Source organism: Crotalus tigris, unplaced genomic scaffold (assembly GCF_016545835.1).
Source record: "Crotalus tigris isolate CLP2741 ecotype Arizona unplaced genomic scaffold, ASM1654583v1 scf7180000019856.1557650, whole genome shotgun sequence".
NCBI lineage: Eukaryota > Metazoa > Chordata > Lepidosauria > Squamata > Viperidae > Crotalus > Crotalus tigris.
This window is the reverse complement of record NW_024097742.1, coordinates 1,392,229-1,412,797: the sequence shown is the minus strand read 5'-3', so window position 1 is coordinate 1,412,797 and position 20,569 is coordinate 1,392,229. Positions and strand designations below refer to the sequence as shown.

The following is a 20,569-nucleotide window of genomic DNA, read 5'->3' as shown; positions in this document are numbered from 1 at the left end:
GCCTTATATTTAACTTGTAGTTGCCTCTGTAAAAGCTTAATTTGCTGGAGAATAATTGTCGTTCCTGGAGGATTTTTTTAGTCATTATTTTTTTAATCTCATCCAAAATTATTTGCATTTTCTTTTAAAGTTCATTATTAAGTTATATAAAGTATCCTCTTACAGAACCTTCAATTTCATCCCAAACCATTCTTACTTCTGTGCCTTTATTATTTTCAAAAAATTCTTTTAACTCCTTTTAGCAAATCTCCTATTACTGTTTCCTTTTGTAACCATATCTAATTCAATCTGCACCTAAAAGAGTCATTTTTTCTTTTAAAAGTTAAACCCACTGCATTGTGATCTGAAAGCATTTGATGTCTCTGCTTTATGAACAGCAGAGTTCATAATATAATATAATATAATAGCCAGAGTTTTAGAAATACAAATTGTATCTATTCTTGAAAAAGATTTGACTTTTAGACAAATAGGTATATTCCTTCAGTCAGCATTTTTATATTTCCATACATCAACATGCGAACCTTTTAGAGACTGAGTGCCCAAAATGCAACCCCAACCCCACTTATGTATCATCAGGTGCTGGGTGGGCATGGCTGCGGTGGTAACAGCAGACTAGGTGGGACTAAAAAGTTCAATCAATCAATTCCAGCTTTGCGAGATCTTTTTTTCCCTGCGAGAAGTTGAAATTGATTGATTGAACCTTTTTTTTTTTTGCACACGGCAATGAAGGCCTAAAGCGAAAAGGTTTTATAAAATCCAGCTGAAGCCCTAGGACTGGGGCAATGGCGCGCGTGCCCACAGAGAAGGCTCTGCGTGCCACCTGTGGCACGCATGCCATAGGTTTGCCACCACGGCTCTACACTATCAATTAAATAAAAAACATCTGTGGTAGCTTGAATTTTTAATATTTTTTTTCAGAAGTTCTAACTTTTTGTGCAGAAAGTATCCCATTCCAACTTCCCAGGAGACACCAATTTTCATATGGAAAATCCAATAATTTGTCCATAGGTCCTTTATAAAAAGATGTTTTATCTACATCTAGGACATAAACCCCCAATATCAAAGTCTTAGCTCTTTGTAGATCAACTTCCACCTCAAAGTATCTGCTATGATCATCAGTCAATGTAAGTTTTTGATATAGCTGAGGATTCACAGTATATACAAAATAACTTTTTTCATTCTTGCTGAAATAAATTGTTCAACTAGATTTTTTTTGTCACTCAAACATTTCATATCCCTTTTCCTAATATACATCTTGAAAGCAAATCACATTGTTTTAACTTTTTCAAATAATAAAAATATCATTTGAGAAGCATTTCCTTCATTTATATTCCACATTAAGTATGTATAATCCAGTTACACCTAGTTACACTTTTTAGAAAAGTCAATACCTATATTTCCCAATATGGAATCATATTTAATGTCTTATTGTATTTGTTGTTATATTTGTTTAGTCATATCTGTCATTGTTACTTCTATTTGTAGTTCCTCCAATTGTTCTTTAAATTTCCCCCCAAAATCTCTTCCTTTCTGCACAGAGTTCAATCTGTTTAAAAATAAAAATCACCTTCCACTAAATGAAATCTTCTTCTGTTTTAAAATTGTCTGATTCAGAAAAATATTCTTTTCTCTTACTTAGTATTCAACTGGGATTTCTGTAAGTACAATTACATCTGAATTAACGTTAATTATCTGGTTGGACATCTGACTTTTGATTTTAGCAAGTGTATAAACTGGATGAAGGGATGGATAAATATTTACTATATTTTTAAGGCACCTGAAATAGCTGAGGAGAAAAATCAAGTGAAGAACAGAGAACAAGGAAAGCCTCATCATTTTACCAAGAAGTATTAAGCAGGAGAATTTTGATTAAATTTAGAATGCAAGATATAAAAAGAATAAATGTATTTTATATGCAGGGAACTTGTTTAAAAAGAATTATGTTCAAATGTACAAGTATTGCAAAGTTAATTATAATGTGAAGAAATTGGAATACAGAACATCCCCCATCTCTCTCTCTCCTGTAATGGTTGAACCTGGAGTCATCCAAAACATTCATTTGCTAGCAGATTTAGGATTGATTCACATAATATTTTTTTGGGTGCAAAGCATTTTTCATTTGTAGGATTGGATGCCCAAGAGATCCTGATGGCCACAATTACCTTAAAAGTAGACTAGAAAAAAATTAAGAAGTATAGTCTTTGAAATGTTGTTGGCTATTAGAATGTTCGAGTCTGAAAGAATCACAAAACCAAACAACAATTGTAAAAGCACTAAGGAGAATCAGGTATTTTTACATATTGCCTAGAGGCTGCCAAGAAGATAAGAAAAAATCTGGTTAGATCAATGCAAAGTATACACAGTTTAGCATTTTGTTCCTAGTCAATTTTATTTAGAAGCACAGAAACAGCAAAACTCAAGAGAGAACAGTTTCCCCCAGCCACTAGAGTTTCTATTAATTGTTCAGATTTTTTTTGATGACTTATTCAGCAAACTGTTAAATAGTCCATGGCTTGGTGTAATATGGTTTAATGAATGTTGGATTACAAACTGTTTCAAGCTGAGGTTCCCATTTTTGAGAGAGAGATTTTTAAGTGCAAAAGTCTAGAATGAAAGTTTGGGCAAAGCCAGGACAAAAACTAAATTTACATAAATTAGTAAATCAAAAATTATTCTCTGGTTATCTGACAATTACTTCATTTTATCACAATTTGCTAACATTTGCAGAAGGTTGGAAACTAAGTACAACTGCACAAGCTGTGTATTCCACCTTAGTAAAACCACCTACAAGTAAAATGTTTCCATGACTCCTTACTTGCTGGTCCACACAAGAGCATTATTGAGACAACTTCTCAATGATAAGAATGTTCATGTCTGTTGCTTGCTAAATGTTTCAGTGTTCAGTGAGGTATCTATGGAATTGGCAGTGAAGGAAGCAGCATTTTAGTGGTTCTGTTACAAATCATTCGAGCTTAGTAATTTCTATGGGCAGCATTTCTCCAGGATTTGAAGTAGATTTTCTCAGTCTTACTTATGGGCCTCAAGAGATTGAGCCATGAGTGCATTCATTAAGCTCAAAATCTCTTCCTACTGCTGACCTTCCAGATATTGTTGAACTTCAGTTTGCACCAGCTATAGCCAGCATAGCATTGGTGATGGATGAGCATTAGCTGTTCACTTGTGCTTTAGAGAATCAAAAGAAATGTAATTAATTAGTTATTACTTAGTCCTGTTAAGCTGCTATCTTTGAAACCTAAAAATTCTATTGGCTTACAGTCCAGGGATAATTTAACCAGACGCCTGGTGTGTCTGTACACACACACAAAAGTTCAAACAGAAAGCAACTGTGGTGAGGAACAAAGGATTATCATTACAAATATTGTAAGGAGTAAGGTAGATGTGTCCATTATGTTAAGCAGTTGATCAAACAGAACCTAGTGCAATCCTTTGAGTGTTACCTTTGTAACCTTAGGCTAAAAACTTTGTAAAACCAGAAATAATTAATGTTCTGGGCCCACTTCCAAGCCAGACGAATCTTTATGTTGACCTGTAAACAATTGCAGTTTGAATTAAACAATAACTATTGATAACTTAGAACAATGCTTTGAAAAAGCTGCTTATCCTTACCCATGGAAACAACTCCCTTGAGTCAAGTCAATTCCTAAGTTAAAAATATGTTTTTTTTTTATTATGTGAGGATTATTAGTGTGCCAATGTGTGGCCTTTGTAAAAAATATTCATGTGGTGCAAAGACTTTTAATCAGGGGGAAGTCTTTTCAAACAAAAAGTCTTCTTTTGTGATAACTGAAGGTACAATACTGTTAAAGTTGGCCTGGTAATAATGTAATTCCTGCGGTGAAATTCATTTTTGTTTAATATTTCCACAATGACTTTAATTTTTCTTTTGTCTTCTCCACTGCAATAAAAAAAGAAAAAGGAAGAGCAAAAACAGGGGAAGTTTTATTAGGCCACTCAGAAATTTCCTCCTCAAGTAAATTTGTTTACTTTGTGTTCATTCAGCTCCTGGTTGGTGATAATTTTAATGATCCTTTTTAGCTGAAGTGCATTAAATACTAAATTGTATATTATTGTATATTTGTTTTCATCTTGTTCACAATAGTTGGATTATTTTTCTTATAGTGCTGAAAAAAATCTTGTTTGTTAGACATTTTATTCCTTCTTTCAAATATTTGGAAGTCAATATGTGGATAAAATACCTAATATAGCAATAAAAATAAAAAATGAATATCCAATTAGTTTATCAAAGTAATAAATAAGTTAATTTAACATGAATCAATATGATTTAATTTAATTTTATACAGAAATATATTAGCATTTTAATGACTCTAATAAAAAGACATCTCTGTGCTTGAGATATACAGCCAAAGGACTTAATTTAACAGATGCTAATATAATGTTTAAATGTACATATTCTAAATAATAAGAGATAAACAAGGTTTCCCAATCAATATTCCACTTTGTTTTTAATTTCTTCAACAGATTTGGTAGATGTGGAAGTCATACTAAAAGATGCTAGCTATATTTTTTTGCATTTTTTCCTTTCATAACTTAAGCCTTTCAGAGTCTTAATGCCTAACATAATTACATTCTACTTGAGCCTTTTATGATAAAGCAAAATGAAAACCCCAACAATAAATTATGCTATTAGAATTGGGCACTATCTTAGAGCACTCTGGATAGAAAACAATAACGGGACCAAGCAATGGCTAAAGGTTGGCCAACATCTCTTTTCTGAAACACACAGATACCTATAAGAATTAGACTACCTAGTCTTACCTAAAGAAAGCTTGTTTGGTGTAGTAGTTAAGGCATCAGGCTAGAAACTATTCTAGTCCCACCTTAAGCATGAAGCCAGCTGAGTGACCTTGGGTCAGTCATTCGGTCACTCAGTCTCTTACTGAGGAAGAAGACAATAGGAAACCACTTCTGTAATCTTGCCAGGAAAACTGTAGGGACTTGTCAAAACAGTCGCCAAGAATAATAATAATAATAAAAGAAACAACTGATTCAGAGGCACAGGAAAAAAACCTCATTAACTTATTGCTCATTATTGCATTTATACTCCATCTTTCCTCTGGGAATTGAAGTTGCTCTCTTGCCATCTTTTCCCACAACATCTACCTGAGGAGTAGGCTATGCTAAGAGAGAGTAACTCTTTTTTACATGGCCTAAGTTATGTGACTGGGGATGGGATTTAAATTTACATCTTTCCAGTCACTCTACATCACTCTTCACACAGAACTCAAACCTTATTTTATTGTATAAGAGCTCATTGAGAGAGCAATCAATATATTCTCATGAGCAAGATTTTTGAAAACATGGACCTTAATATTCATATTAGAATATTAAAGGACTGTTGTAATTAGTTTTGTTTAATAAAACAAAGACTAATAATATTCTATGTCACCCAAGAACAATCATAAGTGTTATTACTTTAGTCAGTTCCATTATGTGCTGCCAATTTTAAAATATAATATTTTCTTATACACATTTGTTACTCAGTGTTAACTGGTTTTTTTTTTTTACTCCTATATACTGGATTCAACAGGACACAAGATGACATAAAATAGAATAGTAGTAATCCAGTTACTGCTATCAATATATGCAATGCTCATTTTTGCCCTCTTTTATTCCAAAATTAGATTTCATGGTAGGATTTGTTAGCTTATGGAATATTTCAGAGGGCATAAGAGCCTAGTGTTTTAGATAAGAGTTGGAATCAAGGGTTTGTCCCTTTCTTCTACTGCAGTGGTTCTCAACCTGTGGGTCGGGACCCCATTTGGGGTCGAATGACCATTTCATGGGGGTCGCCAAACCATGCTGTCCACCATTTTGTTCCCTTTTCCCTAGCTGTCCTACTCCCTCTTATTGGTGGCCACACCCACTTGGGGGTCACCACAACATGGGGAACTGTATTATGGGGTCACAGCATTAGAAAGGTTGAGAACCACTGTTCTACTGGATTCAGTTATAGCCCTACAATGCATTTATACTTGATTGGAGGGAATGTGATCATATCCAGTGCCAGGTCATAAGGTTGAAAGATTTTATTTTGGGATCTTCCTATTAAACTGGGTTCTATTGCTTTACTTTCTGCCATAGCCAACTCCCAAAGAGAAATTCTTTCAGCTGAGTCTACCTGTATCATGACTGTTAAGAGCATGACTACAGTACCATTGAACTGGTGGAAGCACTATTCACTTATTGCTCACGTTATGTGGAGGGTTGCTTACTAACATTTATGGGATTCATTGTCTATTTGCATCGTTAATTTTCTAAAATCAGTTGTTATAGAACTTCCAAGTCTTATCGCTCTTTCTGCCCACAAAGAACTTTGAACCTTGAAGAGCAAAGGAAATTCAAGGTCTCAGTCTTTCTTCTTGCAGTTCAATGACTCACCACATGGGGCAGATCCCTGGAGCTGTTGACAGTGTTACCTCTATTTCTGCCCTTCATAATTTGGGCAGCGGAAGCATTCCTTGCCAGCACTGTCCAATGAAAGTTTTCCTCCCCCCCCAAGCAAAAGTATGCAAAGTATGTAATTACAAGACAAAAGTAATCCCATAATTTCTGATCTTGATTTCAGCTTCTACTTTCTCAGCATCACATACTCCAAACCAGCTTTCCCCAACCTAATAGCTTTGAAATTGAAGTCTAAAGAATTGGGGGTGTGCACGAGATTGTGGAATACCTGTTCTCAAAGGACACATCTGTACTCATTCTCTAAATCACAGACACAATGCTAACAGGATTATCAGACATCCCCCATTTCACTGGCTGATGGATCACAAGGATGAATGGTAAAGAGAGATTCCAAATAAGGATTTTGTTTTATTTATTTGCATCCTGTCTTTATTATTTTTATAAATAACTCAAGGAGGCAACCATGTACAACACCTTCCTCCTCCTATTTTCCCTGCAACAACAATCCTGTGAGGTGGGTTAGGCTAAGAGACAGTAGCTGGCTCAAAGTCACCCAACTGGCTTTCATGGGTAAAGTGGAACACAAACATATGGTCTCCTGCTTTCTAGCTTGGTTCTTTAACCACTAGACAAACTGGCTCTCAGATTTTCATGTGAAATGAGAGATGACATATTTCATGCAACTCATAGGCAACTTAGAACCCTCCATTCTGGCTTTTGTGTGGATTACAGTTGCTGTGCTTGTAAAAGATTGTAGTTGATCAGATATTCATGACAATTTCACAGATTGTAGAACTGACCCTGGTATTGACAACATTCACCAGGGCTGAATTCTGCAATGGGTCTACATTCCAGGTGAAGCCTGTGACTCCAAATTCCTTTCTCTTATTGCTGTTACAGAGAGCCAGTTTGGTGCAATGGTCAAGACACCAGTCTAGAAAATGGGGGAGAAGATGAGTTCTATTCCAACATTAGGTACAAAGCCAGCTGGGTGACCTTGAGCCAGTCACTCAGTCTCAGCCCTAGGAAGAAGACAACAATGGCAAACCACTTCCAAAGAACCCCCCCCCCCAAAATGTAGTGACTTCTCCAGGCAGTCTCCAGGAGTAAGACTAACTCAAGGCATCAAAATAATAATACTATTAATACATGCTGTTAATAGATAAACGTTGCCTGTGATTATTCTGGCCTTCAACAGTCTTCCTATGTCGAACTCCAACCAGCCTTTCAGTCTTACAACAACAACCCGAGGAGGTAGCATAAGCTAAGAAGTAGCCTTTTGCCAAACAGGAAACCTTAGAAAGCAGCAATAACCGAAAGCCGAGCATTTCTTTTACCGTCCAGCTTTCCACTCATGTGACCAAGCAGGGGGAAAAAAAAAAGTACAGTATTGAAAGCTGAGCTAAACATTGGAGAGCACGAAGGTGAATTGCAGGCATTGCAAACACGCTAAGGGGCAACCCTGGATTTATAGACACCCACACCCTTTCTTTATTCCATGCTAAACGTCTTTTCGGGCCGGGCCGGGCGGAAGGCACAAAAGGAGAGGAAAAGCCTCCAGCGAGACTAGACCAGAGACGCCATCTCGTGCCAAGCGCCTCGTGCTATCCAACTCTTCACTCCGAGGGGGGAGTCGAAAGGTCGGCGAAGTCGCGTTCCTGTCTCCTTCGGAGAAGAAAGAAAAGTCCCTTCTGGGCTCTCTAATCCCCCCTCCCTCCTTTTGCTTAATGAGGGCGAGGGGAAAGTTTCCCGCCTCCTGGCACATGCTGGAGCCCTTGGCTCCCTTTCCCGCATCCCGACGGCAGCGGGGGCTTAGCCAGGCAGCTGTTCCCACCTCCTCGTGCCTGACAGCCCCTCCCCGACCCTCGCAGCTCTCCGGGCCGCCTGCCAGCCGAGGCTTCCCGCCCTCCCTGCGTGCCTGTGTCTCCGCCGAGCTGAGGGAAACTGGCCCCTCCTTTTACCCACATCGACCCCTCCCTCTCTGCCTCCTCCCTCCCTCCCTCCCCCCGCCCCCCCCGCCAAAGCTGAAGCGGAGCTGGTGTTTTTCCACTCACCAGGATGGGTGATGCTCAGCGCTCGCTCATTAGAGAGCAGACACGAGAGGTCCGGAAGAAAGCGCTTATAAATTACTGTTTCTTCCTTCCCATTGCTGTTAGTCTGCCTTGCCGCTCGCGCCGAAGCACATAGGACGGAAGCAGAAACGGCGAAGACGCTGGACAGCTACCTGGTCCAAAAAGAGCAACTGCTACAGGTAACCAAGGCGAGTTTTCGGTCTTTTTGGGAGAGAAAGCGAGCCCGACTACCGCCGCCCTCGCCTTCTCGCCTTCCTTTCTAGCAACAGGGAACAAAGCGGGCATATGAAACATAACCCCTCCCAATGTCTTTGTTATTTCCTCCTGTCCAGCACCAGAATGGGGGGGGGGAGAAAATCCCCAAACAAACCTCCATCAGGGAATAGTGCTTTTTCCTTCTCCCCCCCCCTTCTTTGTGCCGAGTTCCCAAACGATCCTTTTCCTCCATTACCCGCGTTTGCTTCCTCGCGCCTGCCTTTCGCTCTGCACTTTCCCCGCGCCTGGTTTCCGAGCGATTCCTTCCCCCCCCCCTTTCTTTCTCTAGAGCATGGCGGTTGCCTTTTGTCTGCGTTTGATAAAATGTGCGGGCATGTGCACCTTTCGGATGAAGCCGAGGGCTTTGCTCACCTAGGTTCTCCCTCTTCGTCCCCGGTGGTCACCCTTCGGTACCTTACGTGCACTTTGAAATAACACAAACACACACACACACACACACACAGAGAGAGAGAGAGAGAGAGAGAGAGAGAGAGAGAGAGAGAGATTTATATATGTGTGTGTACGTATAGGAAGGGTGAAGTTGCATTAACCACTTGTGTGGCAATGCTTTCCGTCTGATTTCGTGCGGTGGGGTGGGTTTTTTTTTTCCCCTTCTTCCCCCTTTCCTCTCCTCCCTTTGCATCTGTGAGCAAGTGCTTGCCTCTTCCCCCGCCGCCCTCCTCGCGCTTCTTCCTCCGCGCGACGTGCGATCGAATTCCATTGATACATGCGGCTCACCTTAAAAAAAAGAAAAGAAAGAAAAAAGCCAGGCGGACGGCAATTCGAAAATATTCGAACGCGAGCATTTGCTCCGCCGCGGCTGCCAGCGCATCTTTAATAGCTCTCTTGCGAATTCGTTCATTCATTTTCTGGAGGGGAGAGGCCCCTAAGAGAACCGCCCTGGGTATTCTTAGAAACTTTGCTGGCAAGAACTGAATCCCGGACGTACTTCAGGGCAAATAAAGTGATCCTGAATTTACATCGCTTGTTCCTGGAATCAGAAGCCAGCCTTCAGGGATAAAATACCCGTTCATGTTTGACCAGATAACAAAAGGGGAAATGTACTGACTTTTGAAAGGGCATCGTTTAAATTTCCGTATAAGATTATAAAGAGGAAACAGCTTTGCATGTCTTCTTGGATCAGCAGATGGCATGTTGGGCACATTATAATTTTTCTCTTTATGCCTTTTCCTTAACTGGAGAGTAAAGTGATCATTACCTATCAAACACGTTTTTGGAATTAAGGGGAGTGGGGAACGGAACTAATGCTTGGAAAACATTTGGTTGTTTTTTTTTTTTTAAATGTATTACTGTTGTAGTAATACTACACAGTTGGGAGGAAAACTCGGTAGAACGTCCAAATCATTACTTTTAAGATCGCTGTTTTTTGCATTTTAAAATAGAAAAAGGTGAGAGAAGTTGTCAGATAAAAAGCTAGGTATGTGTTTGAAAAAAACACTTTTGTGGATACTGGCTTTTGTAATCTGGAGTTGCAGCTTGCTAACATTCTGTAATATTTTAAAATGGTGTTTTACATAAACGACTGTATATGTATGTGTTTGTATTTGAAGGAGTAAATTATCCCTATACAAGAACTCATAAGAGTCTGTTGGAAATATTTATCTGTACATGGTGCTTGGAAGTTTGTTATATTACAACAGAAAAAATATTTTTACATATTTCAGATGAGATAGTCATATAGTATAATAACGCTGCCGCTTGCTTGAGTGCTAAGATTGAAATTGGTTGACAGAAAGTCATTAATATTAGCAGCAGCAAACACATTTTGTCTGCTTTCTGTATTTGATTATTCTTGTATCTACTCTGTAAGTATTGCTTTAAAAAAAACCTTGGCTGCCACTTCAAGTTTTCCATGACTCTTCCAGTCATAATCTATTCTGGTCCCCAAGGTCTCCCTTTTTCATTTTCCTTTGCCACCTTCTTCTAACATAATTTATCACTCAAAAGTGATATTATTTATCAGCCTTCAAAATCAGCTCTAATATTTGACATCCTATCCTCTAGAGGGCAGCACTAGGAATAAGACAAAGATACTGTTGTATTTTACTACAATAGAGAGAAGACAGAAAAAAATATTTTATGTGCTGGTCCTGAAATATATCATGGCATGTTTCTAGCATGACATTTAAGGCAGAATGAGCTTAAGAAATCACTATGTTTATGGATGTACTATGTTTTATGGATTTTATACATATATTTTAGGAATTGGAATAAGGAACATTACATTTATGCACTGCTGGAATGGAGATTTAGGAAGTGAACAAATGATAAGAAATATTAATCTATGAGTTGATCATGAATTTAATAGTTCTATTAGGGATATAGTTTGGTATTCAGGCTGAAAAAAATTAATATACTGAAAGGGTAACATAACTGCGTGTCCCCCCCATGTTAGAAAAGAATATATTCATTTTTTTAGCCCCACAATTCTGTTTTTTAAGTGGGAGAAGAATGAGGTGAATGAAGTAGGAGTGGCTAAATAATACGATTTTAATAGTAGCACCTCTGAACATTACCAACCTAAAGTTCACAATGCAGACAAGATGTCTGATTTGATATTTTCACTTTTAATGGAGTTTCATTTTTATTAAAATGAAGTTTGGAGGATTATCAGTGCGATCCAGTGAAGCAGTGTAGCAGAATTAGATGTTTATCTCTTTCCCGTCACACCATTCTTCTTCATTATACAGTATAAGGTGTTGGAAGTTTGTCCTTTGGGTAGTTGTGAGAGCAATGTATGCACATACTTTTATAACGTGAGAATTTTCTTCCTCTTTATGAGGCAGTGAAAAGTGTCACAATGTTAGGAAAAATACTAAGACAGACTTTGTTTCATGTTCAGCAATATTGTAAAGCTTAGTACTTATGCCACAGCTTGCCTGGGCTATGAGGATTTGTAGCAATTTTGAATAGGAGTTTGTTGGAATAGCTATTGAATGTAACTTAAAGCCATATCAGACTAGCATTTTCTATATTGTGTGGCTGCTGCTAGGCTATTGGCAGAATCATTCTTAGGCACTGGAAGTAGGCTATATCTCAATATGTAACAATTCTACTATTTCACTCTTATGTGCATTTGTTAGATACAGTTGAAGTTGGAGTTAAGTGCAGCTAAAGTTCACTAAGCTAGAGAAGGCTGTTTTAGAACAGTCCTGTGTCAACTTTAAACTTGACTAAACACATTCATACACACATGGTTATTAGATCATTCTAGTCTGAAAATCTCATAAGTTGGTTGGCTTGTGAATTTGAAGAAATTAGGTTGATTTTCTTCTTTTGTAACACATCATTACCCTTATTTGTCTGAGTATTAAAATATTCCATATTCAAAGGATATCCATGAGGTTTTTTCCTGTCCTCTCTGTATGGCATACTACCTTTTGAAAACAGGTGGCCAACCCAACTAAGATAGAATGGTATACTTGCTGTTGAAAATCCATATCCACAGTATTAGAGCGCCATAAAACTGCTTGAAAGTTTGTAAACACCTGTATATATTAACCCACCAACTTTATGGTCATAATAGAAGCATCAAGCCTTCCTAATTCCTTTGCCTGAAAATTCTGCTTGTAATTTCCAACATAATTTTTAAAATATTTTTTTTTTCTCACTGAGATAACGCTAATGCAAATAAACCTGTAAAATTTATTTTTGACCAGCCTACCTCAGTTTGATGTCCTCCAAATATTTTAAGAAGGCTTCTAGAAATCTTAGGCAAAATTCTTATCACAACATAGCTGGAAGACACAATCTTGGGAAGCTGTCATTGGTCTCAAGAAAATGTAAAGATGTTGCATCAGTAAGGATTACTGTAATTATTATGCTTATGGAGAAAAAGATTAAGCTTATGTATAATGGATATAAATAGGGCATCTTAGTAGAAGGTTACTTTTTAATTGCATATCCTTTAGTACTGCTAATAAGTTAATATGAACACGGAAGTTTATTTTTTGTGGAAATTCTCAGTCATCCAGGTCATAGTTGTCTCAAAAGTGCTTTTTCAAAAGGCAACTGGAAAATATAAATAAACGGAAGTTTATTTTGTGGAAATGGTTTAAAATTCTGTTGTGCATGATATTCTACCCTCTAATTTAGCTTTTAAACTCATACAATAAAATACTCTGGCGATCTTGCTGACTTGGTACTTATAACTTTATGGTGACTTAATTGAGCCAGATATTGCAAAATCATGTAGCACATATCTAGGATTGCATACTTTGTTTTTTTAAGAAGTAAACATTTAGGTATTTTGTTAGTTACGCAAACTCAGATTTCACATATTTTTTCCTGCATCTCAAACCAAAAACCAGCAATGAGAAAGACAGAAGGAGAGGAAAGCAGCTTTAGGAAATAAGGGGAAATAAAAAAAACTAGGATCAGAGTTCAAAGCCTTAAACAAGTAGTCCAGATGTGAAATTTAATATAAGCATCATGGCTACTAAATATTATTCATCTCTTGACTGTCAGGTGAAATTATTTCTCCACACTTTGTGGGAACAAATTCTCGCATCATAATGCTTGCAGTAAGGAAAAAAAGATTACTAAATAATTATTTCCAATTTAACTACTAATTAATGGATTCAAAGTGACTGATTGGTACTTCAAGGAATAATGAGAACACAACTGTGTAAAGCTACTTCTATGCTGCAAGAGCCATAAATAGGTAATAATATTTTTATCTTGTTTTTCTACTTAAAAAGCACTTAAAGTAACCCAGTATTATGTGCTACCAAGTTGTTGTCAACTTTTAACAACTACATGGATAGATTTTATGATGATCTTTTTCTAACCTGGTCCTTCAAGTCTTCCAATGGTATGCCCATCACCACTGTAACTGTCCCAGGATGGGGATAATTGTCATAGAGTTAATCTATCTACTTAGAGCTGACATCAACATATAGCACATAATCTATCAATACAATAAACCACAGTAAGAATGCATGAACATCCACCAGTGATGAAATGTGTATCTAAACATAAACCATTTGACTTACATCTATGTGTTCAGTGCCAGATTGCTAGCACAAAAAGGGCAAGGTTTGTTTTATGACATCATGCTCATTATCATTTCCACTATTGTGATTACTTGGATGCCTGTCTTAAATATATGCTTGATTCTACCTACTGTATTAATTTCATTTGGGAAGCAGCAGCAAAGTCTTTTCAAAACTATTAGATGGGGAAGGCACTGGATTTGGGGATCATGTCCTCCTCTGAATTTAGAAAAGTGTTCTATTCTTTTCCTGAGTTGCTTACCATAAAACTTAAGATTTTAAAGCCCTTCATAGCATGGATCCAGGTTACTTGAGGAACCCGTCTCATCCCAATAGGACTTGCCTGCCCCATCCACACAGGCAGAAGGGGCATATTGTGGATCCTGGCAGTCAAAGAATTTCTGCTTGGTGAAGTTCAGGGGAAGAATCTTCTGTGCCAGTGGCTCCTGCCCTTTGGAATATTATCCCGAGATGGGATCAGCTCCTACCTTTCTGATCTTCTGCAAAAGCCTTAAGACCTGGTTCTATCAGATGGGGCCCCAATGTGGGAGCATCACACTGGAGATGATTGATTAATTAAGAACTAATCCCACCTCACACACCCCATCCGGCTCCCCCCTTCCCCATCCTGTGTCCATGATCTTACTTTGATGGTATTGTCATTTTATTGGGTTAGGAATATTTATTGTTGATTACGCTGTAAGCTACCAGAGTCACTTCAAAGTGAAATGGGCAGCAACTAAATTAAATCAATCAATCAATAAAATGAGGGCAAGATAATAGTTTGGCTTGGGAATCTTAAGCCTTGCCAATGCTCCATGGTTACTGTTTAGAACAAGATTGCTTGGGGGGGGGGAATTAATGTGTTTGTGACATCAGCAACCATTATACCAATCCCAACCCTTGAATCAGAATTCTCTGTACTTGTAAGGAATGACACAAAGAAACCTGAGACAATGCCTGCTGATGTCACCATGTACTTTTTACTGTCCATCTCACACTGTGTTAGAAGAAGAGAAGGAGGGAAGAGTTAGAGAGAAGAAGAGAAGAAGAAGAAGAAGGAGGAGGAGGAGGAGGCGGCAGGAGCATGAACTTTGGATAAAGTCATAGATCAAAGGCAAGGGGCTAAACTCAAAGGGATGAAGAAAGGGGAGTGGAGTGGAAACAGAACTAGCTGGATCGTTTACTCAGATAGTTCAGTTATAGCTTTAGTCATCATTCTTCATAATATTGGCATAACATTTATGTCAATTACTCATGGATGCAAAAGCCAAAAACAGGGAGTAAGTGCCTTCATTCCTTGGAGGTGATCAGAGATATAAAGGCTTCATTCACAAATCTCCCAAGTGCTTTTTGAAAATAGGAGTGAAGGAGTTGGGTCTATACAAATTTGGAGCTAATTATTTCTGTTAATTATGCCAAGTTGTTCACAGTTCTTGAATTGTGAGCACTGTAGTAATGAACCAGTCTATTCCTATAATAAAGGTAGCATTGGAAGGATCTTTAGATCATGACGGAGATTATTCATATCATAAGAAGCTTATACTTTTCTTTACCTTACGTGTGTGTGTTGATATCTTCAGTTAACAATTACAAAACATCCAGGGTTATCTGTAAAAGCTCTGTTACAATATCAGCAATGCATTTACTACTCTTACTTCATTTATTTGTTCTCTCAGTCATTCATAGGCTTAATATTATGAATTAGCTCAGAGACCTATGTATAAATAAGTTATGATTCCAATTAACATTTGAGCTCATGAGTAAACTTTTATCTATCCAATGATCATATGTAACTAGCTTTATAGCTGCCAGATTTATTGAGAAGGGTATGAATAGCTAGAAATATAATTGTAGGCTAGATCATAATGCAAAGTGAACTACATAAAATGGTAGTAATCATGTTCTTTGTGTAGCAACTCATGATAGTTTTAAGTTTTGGTTAATTTTAGTGTTGCTATTATGGACTGCTGCTGAATTTTATTATTTAACATACATTTTTGTGCCAGGAGTAAGCAATAAGCATGGTGAATATGTGAAACTGTTGTAGTGGTGACAAGAGATATGATTCTCTTAAGTAACCTGTAAATATACAGGGTAGGAATTTTATGTTTTTGGTTATCCATTGATTGGAACTTGAATTGACAGTGTTATGAGAAGAGGACTGCAGTTTCAACTACTCTTGGTTTCAATTATTTTTAATTTATTTTATTTTTGTATGATATCCTATGTGCTGAGTATTAAATGGCATTTGGAGAAATAGAAACATCTGAAAGCAGTACTGTACTATGATCATTTAAAATATAGTCAGAACATCAGCTTTAGATAAAAATTTAAGGTAGCATATTGACTGAAAAATTCTGAGAATCACAATTGTGGCTCATCTTGAACGTCTAATTTATGGAAAATGGGAATGAAGGATAATAAATTTGTTATTCTTTCAGTATCCTTGTACCATAACATTATTCAGTGGTTTATCTAGGCATAGGTAGTCCTTTATTTATGACTCTAATGGAGTCTGCCCATAATGGTCATAAGTTGTGACAGTTATAAAGCTGGTTGGTCATGTGATTGACCCAATTTTACAACCTTTTACAGTTAAGCAAAACCATGATCATTAAATGAACACCACGATCATTAAGCAAACCGGTATGATTTTGCCAAAAACCAGAAGTGCTGGTATTCAACAAAATAGTCATAAAATGTGGATCCATAACTGTGGGACACAGGAAATGGTTTAAAAGTGGTAGGAATAGATAGAGGCAATGTTCAGAAATACAGGATTTTGTGCCTGCTGTTCTCATAATTTCTCAATGATCATTGGCTTGGATTGATTGGAACTGGAGTAGGTAGACTCATAGGTAGTTAGCCAAACTATGGAATGAAAGGGCAAAGTAAAAAGTATTTTGTTAGCCAACAGAATTCTTGAGAAATATTTGTAGACTCTGAAAAGCAATCTCTCATGCCAATCTCTTGTCTTTCTGGTAACCTTTTAATTTTTCTGTCTTAATCCTCTAGAATTTGTAATGTAGGAGGGGTGGATTTCAAGAGGTATTTGTTCCACAGACCAAACATGAAGATAATTTATTCAAATCAGACCCCTGACAAGAGATTGAAACTTTTGCTGTTTCACTCACAGATCTTAGTAAACTAGAAAGAAGCTGTAAAGTTGTCAGCATTTAACTTTTAAGTAATATAGGTAGTCTTCGACTTACAACTACAATTGAGCCCAAAATTTCTGTTGTTAAGTGAGACAGACATTAAGTGAATTTTTCCTCATTTTACGACCTTTCTTGCCACAGTTGTTAAGTGAATCACTGCAGTTGTTAAGTTAGTAACAGGATTGTTAAGTGAATCTCTTTTCCCCATTGACTTTGCTTGTCAGAAGGACGCGAAGAGGATCATACAACATGGGGACACTACCCGTCATAAATATGAATCAGTTGCCAAGTGTTTGATTTTTAATGTGACCATGGGGATGCTGCAACAGTTGTAAATGTGAAAAATGATCATAAGTCTGAAGGCAGGGCAAGAAGCAACAGATGGAAGGAAACTAATCAAAGAGAGAAGCAATCTAGAATTAAGGAGAAATTTCCTGACAGAACAATTAATCAGTGGAACAGCCTGCCTCCAGAAGCTGTGAATGCTCCAACACTGGAAGTTTTTAAGAAGAGACTGGACAGTCATCTGTCTGAAATGGTATAGGGTTTCCTGCCTGAGCAGGGGGTTGGACTAGATGACCTCCAAGGTCCCTTCAAACTATTATTATTATTATTATTATTATTATTTTCTAGTCCACTGGTAGTTCCCCAGTGCTCCAGGATCTTTGAAAAATATAGTTCAGTGGTTCTATGATCACATCTGCCAGTTCCTTGAACACCTTGGTGTGTAATCCACCTGGTCCTGGTCATTTGAACTCCTCTAGGCTAGATAGGTGCTCACTTACCATTTTCTTGCCTATCTTAACTTGTGTTTCTAATCTATTTTTATGGTACTGTTTTTGAAAAGTTAAACTGTTTGTTTTTTTATTATTTTTGACTTTGGCCACAAGACTTAGTTCATTTTGAGCCTTAGCTTTCCTCACCTCATCTTTGCAGGCTCAGACTATTTGCTAACATTCTGCTTTAGTTATGTGTAACTTGTAACTTCAAACAGTCACTAAATGAATGTTTGTAAGTCAAGGACTACCTGTACTTGAGCAGGAGGTAAAAGCCAAACTTTTAGCAGGTGGTGCTATGAGAAAACTCTTAACACTAAAGAGACTCTATCAAATAGATATTTCTAGATGAAACGGATGAATTGATTTAGAATAAGGTAGTTTCCACTAATCTTGATCTTTTCGTTCTAGAAAAAAGCTTGTAAAAAACAAAGGTCACAGAAAGCAAGGGGGGAAAAAGTCTTCTATCATATTAGGTAGAATAGTATTGGAAATAAAGATTTCATCTTGAAATCAACCTAATTTTGAGATGGTTTTCCAGAATTTCATGCTGGCATATTACATTAATGTAGGACATTAGAGAAAATTATGGTTTTACAGTCTTTAGCTCTAGCTGTTTATTAAATTGCTACTTAACTTATGCCCAAATGGTCTTCATTTGTTTTCCCCCATTTGCATCATTATTTTGCTTTGCTTTGTTTTATCATTTTCTGTTCTGTTTTGTTTTATTTCATTTTTTTTCTTTCTCTGAAACAGGAAGAGAAAATCCTTTCTGGAGATACTCCTTTTCATGTAAGTGTTTTTATGCTTGTTAATAAAAACATTGTAACACTAGTAATATAATTTTAAATATTCAGAATCCAGACATTTATCATCTGCTCATAGAAAGATAATAAAATCCATATCCCCAATATACACATCTATGATATAGAGCTGAAAACAGTATTTTCAGATCTCTTAGAACTCTTTACCCAGTCAAAGTCTAGTCATTTACATGCCTATGTATCTAGATTGAGTCATAATCAGAAAGTGGCTGCAAGATCATTCATATCTTGCACATAATTTCCACAACATTACCCAATTTTTGTGTCTGTAGATAGCCAGTTTACCAGACCTCATATTAACAAGCCGGTGTGTGTTTCTTGCCTAAAGTTACAGTCCAGTATACCCCATTTATATGTTTGGAGGACCCAGTATACTTTAAGAAATTTATTTCTGAACCAACACGATAAGGTTGTGCTGAAATCCTAAATATACTTACTTCAGTGGAACTTAATCCTGAATAAACTTTCTTAAGATTGCACCACAAGAGACTATTCAGTGGCAATAGAACAAATCAGCAAATTTGGCTAAAATGTGCTTTATTTTTTTAAGTTCTTCTCTGTTTGCAAAGTTCCTATATGGATAAGACTTCAAGTAATACTCCACAGCTCCTTCTATAATTTATCATATTATATAATGTATATATCAACATTTAGCAGCCTCCCTAAATAGATACACCCAGTAAACTATAATCAGCCTGTTGATTCACAGTTAACAGGACACCACAATTTAACTAATGTCGAGCAAGCTGAAATAGGACCTCGTGTTGTGTATTTAGGTAATGTTCTCACCACAAGGTTGTGCTAGAGAGCGGTTCAGTGGCTTATTTTGCATTGCACCTAGAGAAAACAAAACACCAAGCTGTGGTAAACATAAATTTATTTAAGGCATTTTCTCTTGATCTTCAGATGAAAAAGCTCTCCAAATGACCCTATTAATAAACAGAACAAGTTGTCTTTGACTTGTGGCTTGGAATATAAAAGATATGACAAAAAAAATCAATGTGGGATGCCAGAAAGGAGTTAACACACTTGTTTGCCAGTTTTGGCTTAGTTGTACATTTTGACAAGTTGTGAAGTGTTTTCTTCATGGGAACCTATATATGTGTAGATGAACCCATGGGATTTTGCCATTCCCCTTGAACAATTACAACTAATAAGTTCATATACATCTTGGGAATGATTTTTGCATTCAAACTAAAAGCCATGTGTTTGGAAATGCATCATGTGTACTTCAGTCATGGAAAGATTTCTCTTAAGTTTAAATATATTTCTTTGATAAAGGTAAATTGGCTTTGGAAAATAAAATTATGACAGCAATTGTGGTATAGAGGTTCTAGTTTTATATCATATTCTGTATGTGCACCGTACCTAACCTAATGGAAGCTCAGATACAATTTTGTTGCTTTTCATTTTTTTAAATTAATTCATTAGCAAGAATGGTAACTTACATTTCCATAACAGATTATTCAAAAAGTTGCTCAGGAACAAGGGTCTTTGCTTTTGTGGAGCTAAAGTTTTACTTGACTTAAGAATAAAAGCAACTTGTAGAGTGCACACTTATGTTTAATTGTTACTGTGCTGGGTACTACCAGTGTTTGCAAAAATGTATTTGCAAACTTCCTTCAACCTGACAATCTGTTTGGGTTTTGGAGATTCCTGCAATGGGAGAAGTAGTAAGGGAGAGCTTTCTCCTTTTTCAGGAGCTTTCATCATTCTTACATTATTGATTATGCATTTATTGTTCATAATTATAAAATGTCCATACAATGTATTCTCTAGGTATTATACAAAATAAAATGTTATAATACAACCTATGTCATACCATAGGTTAAATGTACACCTAGACCACTGTTAGCCAAAGTACAGAACTGGATGATAGAAGCTGGTTTATGTTCTTCTCTACTGCTCTGGTTTTCCATCCACTGCCATTTTCTGGGAATGTGCAGAGGCAGCTTCTGCCTTCATTTGACACCACTTCAAGGGGGTTTCCACACAGAGATAGTGTGCAAAGCCCTAGTGTGT

The 20,569-nt window shown here is 37.0% G+C and overlaps 1 protein-coding gene and 1 long non-coding RNA gene across 4 annotated transcripts in view; one reads left to right on the top strand and one right to left on the bottom strand.

The window, feature by feature from the left end:
* Positions 1-8,628, bottom strand: part of LOC120317861 — a 53,680-nt gene extending 45,052 nt beyond the window's left edge. Inside the window, exon 1 of the long non-coding RNA XR_005559324.1 lies at positions 8,499-8,628. This is a non-coding gene — a long non-coding RNA (uncharacterized LOC120317861). The remainder of the gene's footprint in view (positions 1-8,498) is intronic.
* The window catches only part of SLC6A6 (solute carrier family 6 member 6), a 56,089-nt gene continuing 44,054 nt past the window's right edge, over positions 8,535-20,569 (top strand). For 2 of the 3 annotated variants that reach the window (XM_039364798.1, XM_039364797.1), the window contains exons 1-2: positions 8,535-8,695; positions 18,480-18,515. The gene's annotated coding sequence lies outside the window, so the exon portion shown is untranslated. The remainder of the gene's footprint in view (positions 8,696-18,479; positions 18,516-20,569) is intronic. The other variant, XM_039364799.1, reaches the window with a different exon arrangement.